At 39.5% G+C, this 15,001-nt stretch overlaps 1 protein-coding gene across 6 annotated transcripts in view; it reads left to right on the top strand.

The window, feature by feature from the left end:
* Positions 1–239: 239 nt before the first annotated feature.
* The window catches only part of CARHSP1 (calcium regulated heat stable protein 1), a 963,972-nt gene continuing 949,210 nt past the window's right edge, over positions 240–15,001 (top strand). For 2 of the 6 annotated variants that reach the window (XM_044089612.1, XM_044089607.1), the window contains exon 1: positions 378–507. The gene's annotated coding sequence lies outside the window, so the exon portion shown is untranslated. The other 4 variants (XM_044089611.1, XM_044089606.1, XM_044089610.1 and 1 more) reach the window with 4 other exon arrangements.

The raw sequence follows: 15,001 nt of genomic DNA, 5'->3' as shown, positions 1-15,001 counted from the left end.
AAATAAAAAATAGTGTATGTTTACTACTAACACCTTTTCTCCCCTACTTCTATTGAAAATGGGTTTCTGACCTTGTGGACTTTCTCAGTCAACAAATGTCGATAAATTCATAAATAAATAAAAAAACTGTCAATTTTAGCCGTCAGAAACCCACATGCGCTCTTTTGCTTTACCATCTGAACATTTCTAGGTTTGAAACTCGGCGGTCCTCCCACCGCGGGAAGTGTGGGGAACTGCAGTGTACTAGGACACGCCCACAACAACTCAAGTGCACTAAAAAGTGAGCATCCCATGACACACGTACATCTGGTAAACGTCTGAAGTTTTGACAATATCGCTTCCTTTGAGTCGGTTTAGAAGAAATAAGGTAATTGTGTTCTTTGAGGTCACGAAGTCGTTTGCATCAGCACCACCTCCTGAAAAGTGACATCGCTTGCTAAGGCTTTCGGTGGCTGTGAAGCAGTCATTATTTGCTGTCAAACCGTATGTGGAAAAAGCAAAGGGGAGGTGATTATAACTGACATTAGAGTGTGGATGTTTGTTTGATTATTATCAAAGAAAGAAGAATAACAATAAAATATATCATTGCATCTTAAAGCTGGGAAGATTTCTGAAGGGAAGGAAGAGAAACTAGTTATCTCTGGCAGGTAAACACATGATCCTGTCGATTTCTGAGTTGTGCTGAGAAGTGCCGTGAGCATAAGTTCGGTGTAAAACAACTTCGTTTGTTTAGTTGTGATCGTCCTTGCCACACAATGCATGTGTGGTTGCACTTTTGTACTTTCAAATGTTTTTACGTCCTTGGGGTGCCGTGCTCTCGCGCCGGGGTTGGATTTGCTGGCATACGCGTGGAGGGGGCTTTTTGCACCTCAAGGGGGCGTGCAGGTCTCTGTTTTTCGTTGTGAAAAAGCTTTTGCTTTGCTCCCTCTGGTCACTCATTTCAGTTGTGCATTTTTTTTCTGCGGGTTTTGGTGCTGTGTGCAATACAACTACTAAATGGGAAGGGGCTAATATGGTGTATAACTGCTATAATAAAGCATTAGAAAGAAGATCGAAAGTGCACGACGTGTTGTTCTGGGTGTGCAAATAGAGTATTTACTTAGAGAAGATCATAGTGATTATTTTATCATGCGCTTTAGTACAAGCCACCAGCGTGCTTTTAGTGAGATCGCTAACTTCTTTTCATAAAGCGCCAACTGCATTGGAGGTACTGAAGGATCTCCTCTTAATTTGGGGGAGGGGTGCCTCCACCAGTGAGATGCGGGGTGGCTGTTAGGAACATTTTGAGGAGCAGGCCACCTGAGTAACCCCGGCATAGCATAGACTGAGTGACCAGTGTTGCAAGTACATTTTTTCATCCTGTATAATAAACTGTTAATGCAGATAACCATTGTCACTTCCATAGTCGCATGTTTTATATAGTTTATTTTTGTTATTAATATGTTGCGTGGAACATATTTTTTAACACTTTTCTTTTTTGTCCCATTATGTACTTATAGATACATCTCTAGTTGTCAATATGGTGGGCAAATTGTTTTTATATCATTTTAAAGTCTCTGTACCTCTGTCTGTCACTCCCTTTTGTGGTTTATTTCATCTTATGGTGCTTCTTTTTCTTCACTCTGTCCTACTTCTTGCCTTTCTTGTAGTTATTTGTGCTTTATCTGACTCCCTAAATATGCTTCCATGGTGTTGTCTTGCTCTTCTTTTTTATGTCTGGTTTCATGCTATTGTTCCTTAATTTTCTAGCCCTCTGCATCCTGTGCCTTTACCAGTAAAGTCGATCATTGTCCCCAATAAATTCTGCATCACCAGAATTTCCGTTGTCATTTAGCTAAACTGCATAGTTTTTCCATCTCATCTCCTACATACAGGTTTAGCCTTTCAGATCCTACTCACTCTGGTCCTGCTTGTTTGCATTCCCTTGTCTTCACATTATTCTACCTGTTGACATTGAAGTATGAGTCATCATTCGCAGTTTGCATTGTAACTATAGTCTGTTTGTATCTTTACATTTTTATTATGATTATGCTCCTGTACATCTTTGTCATGCTATTTGTATTGCATTTATTTATTTTTCTGACTCTCTTATTCATTGTTTTAAATGTATGGTCCTTTCCCTGGGTCAGATTTGCGGTTAAGTTGTAGCAGCTCACTGTGCAGAGGTTGAGTAAGTAAATAAGGTTTGAGTCCTTCAGCATCCATTGCCTAACTGTGTTACTCTGAGCAAATGACTTAAGCAGTTGCTGCTCCCAGGCTGAGTGTGAAAAAGGTCTAGGGAGATCACTGCTCTTCCCCAGAAAACACATGCAAATAAATCGTGTAGCTTGTAACATTTTCATGTTAAATTCTGCTGTAGGAACGTTTAAATAGTCCATTTTCAGTATTTTGTATTATATTTTACATTTCTGTGTCTTATTAAGGATCACACCAGTATGTTAGATTGCTAAACTGTGATGCAAAGCATACTATCTCCCTCACATCAGTTCAGAAAAAATCAGTTTCAGCAAAAAATAGTACCAAATAATTTTTTTAAATAATTTGTTCTAGCTAGTAGTTTGAGCAAGGCAGGACAGCTTCCTTATATGCAGCGCTCCTGTTTCATCCTTTTGGATTCCTAAGCATTGTAAGGCAGCCTGAATGATGTACTCTTACCCAGTGTGCCCTGGGCTGCTTCAAGACATGTTTCCACTGAATTGTGCCTGGTACATCTGTTGTGGGAGGCATTGGGGGTACACCCTTATTAGATGCTCAGAAGACTTTGACTCCCTAAGCTGACTGCAGCACTGTCTGCTGTCCAAAATCCTCCCCCAGGTTTGTGAGATTCTCTGTCTGTCATAGACAGCAAGTCCAGCACTCCTGCAAGGAAAAAACATTCATTTCAGCTACTTGTATTTACAGTGCCATCCTTTTGGTAACTATGTAAAGCTTATGATCATATGTGAGCTAAAGAACATAAAATGAACTCTCAAGTTGCAAACTTTGCCATATAACTCACAAGACAGAGACATAGCTTTACTGTCAAACTGAAAACTGCTCAATGACTCAGCTTTTGCTCCACCAACTCCACAGTCAAGTACAGGACTTGTAGGATTGCCATTGCTACAGCCATTTATTAGTTAATTTCCTGATCACTTCTGCTGTTAACCATGAACACAACCCCAATATAGTTGGAGAAGCTCCTCACCCTTGCATGTAGAAAACAGTCCACTCACTCTTTTGTGGGACATGATCATGACTTCTGATGTTGAGATGTTGATTTCATTCCATCTGCTTCATTTTTAGGGTGAACCACACCAGTGCTGTTGGAGGTTAGCCACTTGATGGTAGGACAGTGTTAATTTGCAAGTTAATAAAGATGCATCCCTGGTTGTAAACTCAGTTATCAACCTGTTAGAAATTCTGTACTTGAATTGTTTAGTATGTCCAGTGATGGACATGAACAGAAACATACAGGAATCAATTTCTGTACTTATTTTTGTGACGTGAAAAAGTTTTGCTTTTTACTCTGGTCCTGCATGCTGAACCGAGGCATTAACCTCCCGTGATTTTTAGAATGCAGTAAGTTTGAACATCAAGTGTGCATCTTTGTGACTGGCACAGTGTCTTTACCACAGGGCCAGCACCATTTAAAGGGTGCTTTACCACCATATGCCCCCAACTTAAAATTAAAATGGTTTCCTCCAGAGGGCATACTGCATGAAGTTTGGGAAGTAATGTTAACCTGTGTTTCCTGTGTTAGTTAGTGGTGACTTATGATGCTATTTTTGTTCCCCACTAGATGTCACAGAAATCAGACTTATTTATTTATTTTAGATTTGTTGACCTGAGTAGAGAGCTGATCCATTTGGGATCTTTTTCTGACTCAGCCTGGGTGTACGATTATAGTACATTTAATAAAATATGGAAAGTTCAGTTTACTTAACAGTTTCATATGATGTAGAAACATAAACATAGATCATGTACAATGATTGATTTACAGAGCTGTTTCACAACGTGGTGCTGGCAAGTGGGTAAAGTACTAGAACAAAGAATACATTACGATGAAAACGTATTATAAGGAACTTGATTGAATGCTAACAGGAGAAATGTGGTAAAGGACTGTAGACAATGTTAAAAGGGCTGTGGGAGGAATGAAGTAGGGTTTAATGGAGAGTGAGAAATTGTAAGGACATGAGGAGTTGAGACTGAGAAATTGTAAGGAAGGGAGGAGCTGAGAGAGAGAACAAATAGTGAAAGAAGGGCAAGTGGTTAAAGTAGGAGTTTCTAGTTATGATTAAAGATAAGAAAGACAATGATCAGCTGTGGCAGAGTATATAGTAATAAAGCATTTGAAAAAAAATTACAGTGAAGGTGGGAATAAAGTTATGTGATGTTGGGAAGCAGTTGTGGTGTGCCTATAAAATTAGATGTTGTCTGAAGGTTTTTCTGACTTGGGGTAGTGTAGTGGGGTCTCTACTGTTAAAGGAGATGACTGTCAAAAGTTTGGTCCCAGTACAGAAAAGCTGTGGTCACTGCATTTCCTGTTTGAGAAGGTTGTATGGAGGAAGCGAGGTTATATCCCTAGCTGTGAGCTTGTCTGCATACCAGGAAATGGGAGTTTTCATTTAACAGTTTGAGTAGCAGTGGACTAACAGGAGGTGAGCTTTCTTTCTATGTTGCTCTGGCAACCACTTTGCCTTTTTGATTATTGAACAGTAGTGTTCTGTTCTTCGTGGTAGAGAAATGAATCAACAGATTTTTGATTGCAGTAGCTTGGAGGGGAGGTAGATTTTCCTTAGAGGGTGGGGCAGTTAGTTGGAGTGCGTATTCAAATTGAGTTAACAGAATGCCTTTCCCCATCACCTCCTTGCTTGATCGACAGAGAAAGTGGGAAATCGTCCATGCCCAGAAGAAGTGCATTGTAATTTTGATTTTGTTTTCTGGATGTGGAATTGAAAGTTAAAGGTTGGGTCAAGCCAGATACTGAGGCACTTGAATGAGTAGGTGGTGTCAAGAGACTTTGATGATAGCCTCACGTATAAATTTTCACATTCTAGTTTTTTTACAGGAACTGAAGAGCATTAATTTATTTATTTTTTAAGGGTTTAGTGGAAGATTCCTTGAGTCAAGCCAGTTAGTGAGGCCAATACCATGCGAGACAGCACGAGAGGTGAGTTCTTGCAGACATTGGTTTTGAATGGTGAGAGGGGAAGAATGACATCTGTACAGCACCATATGAATAGATGTTGGATGTTTGAGAGAACTTCATTTATGTAGAGGGAGAAGACTAGATGGGTGAGAACAAATCCACAGGGGACTCCTTTTCTTTAAGGTGCTCTGGAAAGGCAGTAGAGTGTATTCTAACATGTAATGCAGAGTGAAATAGGAAATGGAAGAACCATTCAGAAACTTTGGGGCTAATGGTGTGTGCTTCTAGAGCTTTGTGAGGGACAGTAGATTTCCATGCTGAAGTCTTTGGACAGTTCAATAAATATGGCTCCAATATAGTGCCCATTATCCCTCTCAATGAGGATGTCATTTGATTACCTCCAGATAGTTGTCATGGTACTGTGATTTTCCCAGAATCCATGTTGGTTGAGACACCAGAGAACCTATTCGGAGATTTAGTTTAGTTGGCTATATGCTAGTTTTTCATGCACCTTACCTAGCATTGGGAGTATTAAGATGGGTCTGTAATCAGAGCAGGTTTGTAGGTTATTGTTTTTATGGATTCGTTTAATGGTTGACGATTTTCATATTTTTGGAAAGATGTGGCAGAGATTGTAAATCTGTTTTAGCAGGCTTGAGATATGTTTAGGGTAAACTTTAAGAATCCTGGGCTATTACCATCTGAAATTCATAGGTTGTCATCAGGTATTTCATTGATAGCCTTTTTTTACTTTGGTTTTGGAGGCAGTTTTGAAGTAAAATAGTGGAGAACATTGTGAAAGGATGGTGTTTGGGTGAGGGAATTAGGAAGGGTTGTGGGATGTGTAGAAAAATTTGAGAGACTTTAGCAAGGAAATTATTGGGAGAAAATGACTTTTGGGGGAGTTATGGCTATTGTTGGTATTGTGGTAGGAGTTTATATATTTTGCTTGTACACAGAATTTTTAGGTCAGTTGATCAATGTGCTTTCTGGATTTGCAAGTAATTGGTTTTGTGTATTATGGTGCTTTTTTGTCAGGTTAGATTATGCAGGTTAATAAACCCCTCTTTTAGTTCTGGTGTACTGTTTTGTTTGCGTAATAATCAGACTTCATCTCTAAGTTTTCATGGGTCTCTCGGTTCATTGGTAAACCATCTATTTTGAGTAGGTTTGTAAAGTATAGTTATGAGTAGAAGTATCTTTTTCTGTATTAAAAAGAAGGTGAATGTCTGGGCTGTGGCAGGTAATTTGAGGCCTTGGCAAGCTAGTGTAGGCTTCTGACTGGTTTGAGAGATACTGGGTGGAAGCCTAGATAAGACTTTCTTAGCATGAGGTAAGTAACTTAAAAAAAAAAGGCTGTTTGGTACAGGTTGCTAAGTGAAGGGTAGAGGCCTTAACAGGTTTGAAATTTTGTTTGGTTGTAGGTTTTTTATTGTTACCCATTTGAAGTCATGATGGGGTATGGCGTTGGCTAGATAGGTTTGTCCTTTTGGTCTGCTTTATACATGGTCAGGGTTCCTCCTCCTTGTCTGGGAACTGGTCTGTTTGCTATATACTGGTAGACTTGGAGATGGAAATGAAGATGGAGATAGCAGTCTTTAACCCAGGTTTCTGTTATGACCGTGATGCTGAGTGTTTTTTGTTTTAGTTTTTTTTTTTAGGAAAATGTTAGTTGATAGCAGACTGTGTTTTTAGTGTAGATGAGGTAGAGGGTATATGTAGCTAAAGCCCTTGGACTGACTCTTGAAGAAATTGCAGAGAAATTATTTGTGAAAGCTTCATTAGACGTTTAGGCTGTGTTATTGTGTGAGGCTGGTTTTGTTTCCTAATTGTGGGTTGCAAGGGTTTGTATTTGATATGTTGCTGGAGAGGTGGGTGAGATGGTAGAGGGAGCTGGCTGCTTTTGATAATTTTGTCATAATCGGCCTTCTGTCTGGTCTATCAAAAATGTATTGCTTTGCAAACTTCACTTTAGAGCGGGCCCTTCTGTCACATCTCTACAGTATGCCCCTGAGAACATCCTAAGTATCATTTCATATTTTGAATACTTTATCACACAGTGGCTTGGTACTAAGATTTCTGTCTCACAGCTCTAGACACATCACTCAACTGCTCCTGATTTTCATGGACATCCCTGGTTTTGACACCAATTTTAGCTGTGTCCCTCTTAATCCCTCCTAAAACTGGTGACTTTTGGAGAAACGATGGTGAATTATCCTTAATAAATAATGGCAGTCAGATCTAGACTTTTTACTTCAGAAAATGCATATTAATGCACATGCTGTAATTTTGCCAGCATCTCAAGTTAATAGTGCTAATATTTTAAGTGTCCCTAATTCTGTTGAGATTAAGGATGCCACTTTTTCAGATGTTCCAAAGAGGAACATTTTTGTGGAAACGTGGAGTTTTGCAGGGCAAGTCATACACATAGCCAGTGCAAAGAACAGAACATTTCGCCAAAATAAAACCTTATTCTTGTAGGATTTGAGTTGTTTATGTCATTTCAGATGATATTCAAGTGTTTCATATACAAAATAATTATCTTTACATAACTATTAAAGAAAACTTAGGACATATTTAATGGCAGAGGGAGAATATTTTACTTGAAGACTAAAAAGTAAGAAGTAAAAATGTAAAAAAAAAGATTCTTTTAATAAAGAGTGCTTTTTATTCAGTCGCTCTAAAAAGTAAAAAATAAGGAAGAAAAGTGAAAAGCAAAAGGAACACAGACAAGCAGATTTCAGAAAAGCATTCAAGGTTGGTTTTGATGATTCCTGCTACTTCTGGTTCCTCATTACCACAATCAGCAAGACCAACCATGAATGCTTTTTTTGAAATAAGCTTGTCTTTGTTTCTTTTGCAAAGTTTTCACATTTCTTCCTTATTTTTTACTTTTTAGAGTGAATGACTAAAATGCATTCTTTATTTAAAAGAAAATAATAATATTTTTATTTGTTTTGCTTTTGTTTGGTTTAAAAAAATAAAAGCATTTTAGTGGAGGCCCGGAGAGAAAAGCTGCAACATAAACCAAACATTTCAAACAGTCATTCAGTAATATGTATGGGGAAGTATAAAAATAAACACATCTGGGGATGGCCAGAGAATGGGTGCAGGAGGTGAGGTAAAGGGGGCAGCAACTTGCTTCAGGCAGCAGCTAGTCAGTGTAGCACACACTTCAGTGAAAAAGTGTCAGAAAACAGTTTTCAGGATAGTTAGAATTTAGCAGCAGAACAAAAAAGAAAAAAAAAATGAATAAACTGCAGTATCACAATCTGTATAAATGGAAATAAATGTCCATTCATACAATGGGATGCAAGCCACTGCCACAGAGTTATCTTTGTGGGCATGATTGCAAGGTCAGTGAGACAGAAATGCTGTTATGTATGAAGGGAAAAACTAGGAGGGTATGAATGTGTATGTATGATTGTGTGTTGAGTACTAGAGAAGAGTTTACAGTGTGTGAAGGTGGCAGTGTGAGGCTTGGGGGGGCAAGCTAGTTCACCTAAGTCCACAGTTATTGGGGCATTGGACAGTATGTAGTGGGAATACTACAGGGAATGTCAGAAGCTAAATTGCTGTAAATTGGTAACATGATGTTTTTAGTGGAGGGATGCTCCTTCAGCAAACATTTAGGACCTGCAGTCTCTCTTCCTGAAGTGTGGGTGTTTTATAGCTTAGGGATCAGAGGCAGAATGCTTGTTAAGGGGAGTAAGTAAACAAAAGAGAGGGGGACAGGAAAAAGAAAAAGCATTGCCAATAGGCAGTAGCATGTATATTAAATCTGTTGAGCACCAGGAAATAGTGGCATTAGAAAGGAAGAAGCTCTCAATACAGAGGACAGCTATGTGCAATTTCAAATGCAAATGCCACACCTGGTAGAAGATGTGCTGTCAATATGCAGATAATTTCTTATAGCCTAAATATAAAGCTAAGCTCAGTAGGCTGCATTTGTAATCAAAAAGCAGCTGAGACAGTCACACAGAAGTAACAGTTATCTTCATACAGATTTTTTTTTAGCTTTTCCTTATCCAAGACGTATATCTACAGGTTGGAAAACAACATGTAAAAATAGGGGAGCAAATTTTGCTAGCAATAAGGCAACAGGTCTTCAGTGTACTGTCTAGGTACATGTAATGCATTTAATGAGTATGTTATGTAGGTTCAAATCCCATACCTGGAGAACAAGTGTGATCACGTACAGTGAGGTGTATGATAGTTTTTTTTTCCAGGGCAGAGCACAGGTGTCTGTAGGTAGGGACTGGAGGATAACCGAGGAATAGAGTAGGGGAGGGAATGAGCTCCTTTTTAAGGAATATAAGTTTAGTTATTTTTATATTAATGCTCTTGTTGGGAGTTTATCAGGTACATTTAGGAACCTTAAATCATTTTCAGGGAACACAGAGGGTGTCCTGTAACAGGCAATTTTACTGATAGTTTGTCTTGTTTATTGTAGTTTGGAGTTTGATGAATTCTGTTTGGGAGTCTCTGGGAATCTGTCTAGAGTTGATAATAGGTCCTAGCAAATATGGGGATGTCACTTAATTTGCCATGGGGTCTGAAGGCATGGCAGGCACAAACCCAGGAGTGGAGGGAATGTTTTCTGAGCATTTAAGCCAAGTTCCAGTAATTACACAGACATGGATGTGCCCCATATGCCGAAGAGACTCTAGCTTGGGTATCTTGTTGAGATTTAATGGCATTGGGTAGTGCCACCTTAACATGGTCCTGTTTTGGATTTATTATGTTACATATATACTGGTATATCTATCAGTTGGACTCTGCCTAAATAAGGCACTGTGAGGGCAGCAAAGGCCTTTAGCCAGTGTGTGGAAGCCTTGGAATGAGAGGTGCAGGCCACTCTTAGCAAACCAAGTAGGACTGGCAAGGATCTTGTCCCATGTTGACACATACTGGATCCTCCTGGAATGACACCAACAGTTTAGCCAATTGTCGAATTAATTAACTGTTTTTTGTACCTAGGCATCATTCTCCAAGATGAAGGATTCTGCTCAGGACTAGCATTTTGCCTGCATTTATGACTTGCATGGAGTTCTGGCGCGTGTCCCAAGTCATTTACCCTCACGTGGACCATCGCCATGTTGTATTCCTATTTTTATGGTAAAAAGGCCTTAAGGGCCCTCGAGATATTTGTGATTTTGGCACCTGTAAGACAAGTCAGTGTCTCCCTGTCATTGTCCAGCTTTGTGAAATGAGGATCTGTCTGTCTGACTCTAGATTCACCAGTCACTAAAACACTATTTGTAGAGTGGTCTGGTGTACTGGATTTGAGATGATTTAACTCTTAAGTGTGCCAGAATGTAAGGTGGTGGGGTTTTGGCAAGAAATTTTATACAGCCTTAGTGTAAAACATTTTACTGTGGGCTGGTCTGCTGTGTTGTAGAAATGTACACTGCTCATAGGTTTTGAGACTGTGGCCTTCATGTTTGTTAAATGTATCTCTCACAAAGAGAATGTCACATATTAAGTACACCTTTGTCATTTGTTATACTGCCTAAGGATACCAGGTGCTATGAGGCTGGCAACAGAAGACGGGCAGACTGATCTATTTTTGTCTGGTGATGTGTTGAATTTATTTGAATATTACACACACTTAATGAAGTAAAAGATGCAGTCAGTTTACTTTTTTTTGTTACAGTTACACTACCTGACTAGTTGGAATCAATGAAGATGCTTAACCTAAGTTGGTCCTGTACCAGCGGACAGTGCAGTATTATTGGGCAACTGTACAGCATAGTTGGATAGAGCATCTATTAGCTGTTTTTGGCTCTGAGCTGCTTTGGTCACTGTATAGCAGCAGTGGGCTGATAGAGGCTATCTGGAGGGCAATAGGTATACAGAGCATCTCGTCTCGCAAATGCAAGTAGCTGTCTGCATTACTAGGTACCACTAGTTATAGTGCTAATTGGTTTTGGGGAAGTTTGGTAGTATAGAGAAGGTTATTGATCTAGATGTCTACATCCGTACTGTCTACGTTACAAGAGGCCAAGAAATAGGTCAATACAATTTCCACTGTCAACAGTAGCAATTCTTAGCTAGATTACTAAAAATCACCAAAAAGTGCACAGGTATTACAGTAAGCTCATTAAAAACAGAACAGTACTTTCCCCAGATCTTGCAGGGCTTGTTTTTCGTCAGATTTGGTAGACATTGTTCAATGTGTAATTTAGCAGCTCAGGATGTTGCCGCTCATAGCAAATGAGTTCTAGGTCACTCACAAGCAGGTAACTTTTAACAAAACTGACAAAGCTGAAAAAATTTCAATGAGCACACTGGCCAGTGGCAGACAACATTCTTCCAAGGTTCTACAGAAACCAAGGCCCTAGAAATGTCTAGAAATATCTATGTTGTTCAATCACTCTCTCCAGAATACTACAGTCACTAAAAAAGTACACAGCTGTTACAGAACAGAAAGGTGTTTATCCCAGGTCTTGTAGGACTTTTTCATCAGCAGGAACACTTCCATGAATTTTGCAGCGCAAAAGTTTAAAAATACTGTCAGGGATGAAGTTGGGGCTCAGGTATCCCACAGCCTCCATGCAGAGGACTTTACTTCCTGCATCCTCTTAGTAAATATAATTACTTCTGAGGTTGCACCACTTTGTGGAAAAGGCTGCAGATTTGTGGGGAAAAAAGTGGCTGTCCATAAGCTAATCTCTTATGTCTAATTTTGTTTTAATATGTTACTCAGATTGGGTAAAGTGCTTGGGATTTGTTATAGAAGAGGATGACGCTCCCTTCCAACTCTAGTACATGTGTATCCTTTTGCTACTGACCTACGTCTCTAAGCTAAGTGAAAAACTAGCAGTTGAGCATTCCTAGAATACCACTCCAAGAGTCATGAGCAAGGAACTCGGGTAATAGTGAAAAATGACAACGCTGAACTGCGAAATCTTGGGAGGCCAATAAAACAAAAAACACTGCTGAAAAGGAATTTTAAGGGCAATAAAATAAGAGCTTGTGTGGCTTTGATAGGTATTTAAGAAGACTGAAGATGGAAATAATGTATAAGTGCTGGAAGGGGAACAAATTCAAAGAATGAAGGCTAAGAAAGGGACAGCAATGGAACTAGTCAAAACATTGGTGGAAAAATAACTAGGAGTGTAAGGAAAAGAGGCAAAACATTTTGATACTAGTCAGAAAAATGTGAAGTTGATCTTGTGAAACATGATGATCACATAATTATTATGGAAGGGAACAAGTAGAAGTGTTTTATTTGCTTCTTTGTTTATGAGGGAACACAGAGCAACATGGGAGTGAAGAGGACGGCTGAGAGGAAGAGCAGATCAATGGGTGTAGTGAAATGGAAAGAGTACAGCAGGAAACAGCCAGACCTAAGAATGTAAAGTATATCAGCGTTAGATGAGATCTCAACTCCGGGGGTGTTAGCAGGTCCACTTAACAGGAGTTTGTAAGACGTGTGAAGTGTCGTACACCCAAGGACAGGAGACTGGCTGTCTTATTAGTTCTGTGCAGTGGAAGGATGTAGGTTAAGCCGTTGAACTATGGCCTACTGAGTTTGAATTGGTAACCATTAAGGATATGGTGAATATTTTAAAACAAAGGTTGCATATTTTATAATTGTGGTGAGAGAGGAGTCTGATAACATTCTAGAGGATTGTTGTTTTTAGATTTCAGGAAGTCTTTTGTCAAGTTTCTTTGTGGACTGCTTTTAAGCAAGTTGAGGAGTTTGAAGGTAGGAGCTGGCTTGGTAAAATAGGTGGAAAAATGATTGGAAGGAGGTAGGTAGAATGTGGTGGCCATGAGTACTTGTTGGGATCGAGAAGATTAATAAGTGGGATGCAACAAGGGTGTATATTGTGTATAATATGTATGTCTGTGTGTGTGTATGCATATATAGATGTACATGTACAGTATAGTGTGTGTGTGTGTGTGTGTGGATATCGGTCTACACATGTACGCATTGCATACAGTGAACACTTGCAGGTTCCACTTTCCTTTTCTTCCATTTTAAGCGACCCTTTTGCCAACCTAGGGGTGTCATGAACCTGTGCCTTGCATGTTGTTGGCAGAAATAAGTGTTGCACTAAATGTTCTTTTGGTAATGTTGTTTGCTACAAGTTTTGGTGTGTGTGTGTGTGTGTCTGTGTGTGTCTGTGTGTCTGTGTGTGTCTGTGTGTCTGTGTGTGTCTGTGTGTGTGTGTGTGTCTGTGTGTGTGTGTGCTTACACATTTTTATCTTTTGTTGTTGTCTTTCCATTGTTACGATGCCTGTTGCACATTGTGTTGTGTTCCAGATGTCAGTTTCTGACATTGGACGGTAAGCTAGAGAGTGCTGCAGGTTTCCACTGGAGTTCCTTTTAGCTGTGTCTGGCTTGTCCCCCAGTTAGGAGAACTTCCTAGCCTTTTTGCCAATCCCACAGGATCAGGTACCGTCATGAACCTCTTTTGCCTCAAAGCTTTTCACTACTGTTAATAACTGCATGGCTCCTAGACTAGTCATGTGCATTCCTCTGTTAACAACATTTTGACTCCTGATGTTTTTATAACTTAGGAACTGAGACCTACTCAAGACTGCCCAGGTGTATACCTTTACGAGTGAAAGCGCTTTTGCTTGTGTCTAACTTTTTTTCTCACTTATGTGGTTAGTTTTATCAGTCGCAATGTAAAGTAGTAACAGAACTGCAGTGGTCAGTAAATGTCTTTTTACAGTGTTCTTTTTGTTAGATTGGTATCTAGTGTTTTGAACCTTTCCCTACTGAGCCCTTACAGTTCTACATCTGGACATTGTGTAACACACCGTTTCAGTGCTGCTTGGTGGGCTGGGACATTACTTCTTCTCTGTACTGGCAAACAGTGGTGTTAGTTCCAATTTTCACAAAGAGGAACTGGAGTTTGTGTTTTCAGTTGGGGAATGATCACAGTTATCAGTTTGTATGGGAGAATATATTCCATGGTGTTGGAAACTACACTTTGTCCACTACTGAAGCACCTGGTTTAGTAGCTTTGTGGATTCCATCTTGATTTGTAGAAGTATGTTTGCACAGATATTGGAGAGGGTTATGGGTGCTCTCTGTGTGCTTCATGGATTTGAAGAAGGCATGTGACTTTGTTTTATACCCCGGAATTTGTTTGGGGAAGTGCTTCCAGAGTACTAAGCCCCATGCCTTCTGTTGCTGATTATATAGATACCTACATTTGTGGAGTAGGAGTTATGTTCACTTTGTTGGTGTTATAGTATGTGAAGTAGGCATAGGATTCTGCTAAGATTGTGACTTGACCCCTCTATAGTTTGTGGCTTTAATGGACCAGATATCCAGGCATAGCCAAGGTGTGGAGTCTATCCATTCTGGGGGCTTGTCAACATTGCAAAATAGAATGTGAAATGAGCAAGTGGGCAAAAAGGGCTATGCTTGCATTTTTGTTGTGGCATTAAACATTTTTAATTAGTAGACTACTGTTTCCCATTATTATTAGTGTTGTTGTGAAGGAAGACCACAAAAGTGCAGCTCGCAGAGAGACCTAAAGTTTCCTTTTAGCTGGGAATATGCAGTTTTGATCTACATTCACTAGTTTCCTTTTATTTCTTAAAATGGTTTCTTGTTTTTGTCAGTAGTGTGACATTATTACAAGAATTACATGTCAAAAATGTGTACTACAAATTGGCCATGTGTGGCAAGAGGTTGATAGTAAGAAAGATGAAGTCATTTATTGTAACATATGATCACAAAGGCTTGACATTTTTTCCTCTAGTTTTTGATTCTGGCATTTGTCACTTTATGCAATTCCTTAGCCTTCCAAAAAGATGCTACCCATGTGTTTGTGATGAAGTTTAAGGAATTGCAGTAGAATGAATGCTGCTACCAGTGTAATCCTTAAAAGGCTACCTTAG

This window comes from Protopterus annectens, chromosome 12.part0 (genome assembly GCF_019279795.1).
Source record: "Protopterus annectens isolate FY-2018-M chromosome 12.part0, PAN1.0, whole genome shotgun sequence".
Classification (NCBI taxonomy): Eukaryota; Metazoa; Chordata; order Ceratodontiformes; family Protopteridae; genus Protopterus; species Protopterus annectens.
Note: the sequence above shows the minus strand (reverse complement) of the source record. Positions and strands in the feature narration are given on the sequence as shown.